Genomic DNA, 2,797 nt, shown 5'->3' on the forward strand with positions numbered 1-2,797 from the left:
ATGCTTTTGTGCGCCAATCGCCCGCCCGCCGCCCGCCGCCCGCCACGGGTGTTGACATAATATGCCCCGCTCTTTCAGAGACGGGCGTATAAAAAAGAAAACTACTCTTTCAAAAAATCAGGGTCTTTTCATTAACCCAATGATGCTTCGAACACTGATTTAAATTCAAATGGGACAGTACCTGGTCTTCCAACCGTCCAGTTTCTATATCATAATATACAGTTAACCGACTCCCAGTTTTGATACATGTCATTCATTTCGATAAAACAGGGTAGTTAAACAATGAAACTAGTAAGGCTTTCAGCTGAATCTGTTTCATGTTTACAAAACGAGCACTTACCTTAAAATTAGCTGATTTAAGCTAGACATTAAGTTAAGCAATTTTGAGGATATAACAAAATTGGAGGAGAAAAGGGTAAGACAATTAACTTGTTAATCATAAAATGTTCGCTTAATATATATAGAGTCATATAATCATTTACGGAGACAAAATTACAATATCAGTAATACTATCAAGTACAGAGGAATCGAAATGGCTTTCTTTGAAAAAAAAAATGTCAAAATATTGCACCTGTCTCAAAACTAACTGGGTAGAAGGAATGCATTTAACATTGTGTTAATATACCGCATTTCAGTCAGAAAATACTTTTTGGACTGACTCAAATTTTGTTTAAACCTATCACATAAATGAAAAGGACTTTGACCGATACCAAAATGAAATAGTTTTTCGTAATAAACTTTCAGAATAAAAACTAACTATCATGGAGAAAGAGAAAATTTACTGCGTCACTTGTAAGAAGAAGACTAATACCCGTGATGCCATACCATATAAAGACCCTAAAACCGGAAGGAGAATGCTGAAGGGGACTTGCACGGTGTGTGGGAAGAAAAAGTCCATGTTTGTTTAAATATAATCAACGGACAGACGTGTAGGAAGAGAAATCCATGTTTGTTTAAATATTGTCAGTGGACAGACCATTAAAGTGATTTCAATATTTTATCTACATTATCGTGGACTTTTTGTTTGTTTCACCTTTTATTGTTATCTAACGTACTATGACGTTATAATCTATCATTTTAGATACAACTTTTATGTGTAAGTTTGGAAAATAAACATAAATTATTTGTGGTAATTTTAGTATCTTTTATGAGTTTATGAGTAATAGCTCAGAATACTGGAAAATATATTTGCGATTATCCATGGGTATTTTCACTCACCTAATTTTATTTTCAGAAAATGAAACCTAGTTAAGATAGTCAACACATCGATGTAAGATGTACGCGTAAAATTCAACGACTAGTAATGAACACATAGTTATTTATAAGATATATGCGTAAAATTAAAAGACTTTTAATCAATACGATATTTTTCGCACACAAAAGAAATGCATTAGGCTATACAGTAGTAAATATATTTACTTTTTGTTCTATATAAAATTAGCAATCTTCTGAGAGCTGTAACACATAGCCAGGCCCATTCCCTTATAGACCACACCTCCGATAGTTTACATAAGAACTAGAAAACAAGAAACACTTGTGTTTTTGGTATATGCCGTAGGGAACCGACAGACCGACTGTTTTATTTTTTCCATCACAACATATCATACACTTTTCCAACATTATTTTAAGATAAACATAAATCATTATGTATACATGAAAATGCTCAACATAATCAAGAAATTACGACAAAGCATTAATATCAAATGTATCAAATCCATATTGAATGTAACACATCTTTCAGCCCTTAAAATACAAACGTCCAATCTGACTAAAGTACATCTCCTATTACGCTACGCATAGGATCTGAGAACGACCTATTCATAGCCTCGTTCTGACGAACCTTTCGCTAGCCAATCAGAGCTTAACTTACAACATTTTGCAAATCTACCTGTAGCCTTGACTTTTGATATTTACAATTCTTATGTCGTAATGTGTCAGACAGCCGGTTAGCTCAGTCGGTAGGTTACTTGCTTTCTTAGCGAGGGGTCCCGGGTTCGAGCCCTTGAATGACTGTACATTTTTCTTACTTACTTACAAGTCGTCTGATTGGTTAAAATAAAAAAAGCAATACTGGAAATCCAAAATATACAGAAGACGTATGTGAATGGGTCGTTCTCAGATCTTCGTTTAGAAGATCAAGTACTTTAGTCAGATTGATAAACGTCTATCGTGTTCTGTTCCCAAGGCTGAATGGAAAAAACTTCTCACTCTTACACGCACGATAACTCCGTGCAGAAAATAATACGACGCCTATCGGAGTTACTGGACAAAGGGAAATAAATTTCCATCACTTCAAAAGACGAAAATTACATTTCCCTTACAGACCACACCTCCGATAGTTTACATAAGAACTAGAAAACAAGAAACACTTGTGTTTTTGGTATAAGCCGTAGGGAACCGAATGACCGACTGAACTAAAAGAACGGACTGAAAAGTGCGTAATAATTCTAACATAATTAAACTAATGTATCGTATCTATTCAACTTGAACATTTAAAGACCTAATGAAAGTGAAAGTTTTAAGCGCTCATCCACTGAATCCTTAACATAGCCATCTTTGGCCGACTCACTGCGCCATCTACCGTGGCGTTTAAACAACCTATCCGGAATACCCCTATTAGCGGCAGAGGTAGCACCTCCGGATCTCAAGGAATGTAGACAAAAGCGACTAACATCATTAACATATGGTCTAATTGCTTCCAAGAACAAAGTCCTAAGGTTGCTATATGCTAAATGCTTTTCACGTGATCTGGTTTTGTAACCAGCCTTAGTTGCTGATAAATCACAAAATATAAAAA

General features: G+C 35.2%; 1 long non-coding RNA gene across 1 annotated transcript; it reads left to right on the plus strand.

Annotated features, from left to right (window-relative positions):
- Positions 1-233: 233 nt before the first annotated feature.
- On the plus strand, positions 234-1,125 carry LOC123555413 (uncharacterized). The gene is made up of 2 exons (XR_006687269.2): positions 234-415; positions 745-1,125. It is a non-coding gene; the product is annotated as an uncharacterized LOC123555413 (long non-coding RNA).
- Positions 1,126-2,797: the final 1,672 nt, after the last annotated feature.

Source organism: Mercenaria mercenaria, chromosome 7 (assembly GCF_021730395.1).
Source record: "Mercenaria mercenaria strain notata chromosome 7, MADL_Memer_1, whole genome shotgun sequence".
Classification (NCBI taxonomy): domain Eukaryota; kingdom Metazoa; phylum Mollusca; class Bivalvia; order Venerida; family Veneridae; genus Mercenaria; species Mercenaria mercenaria.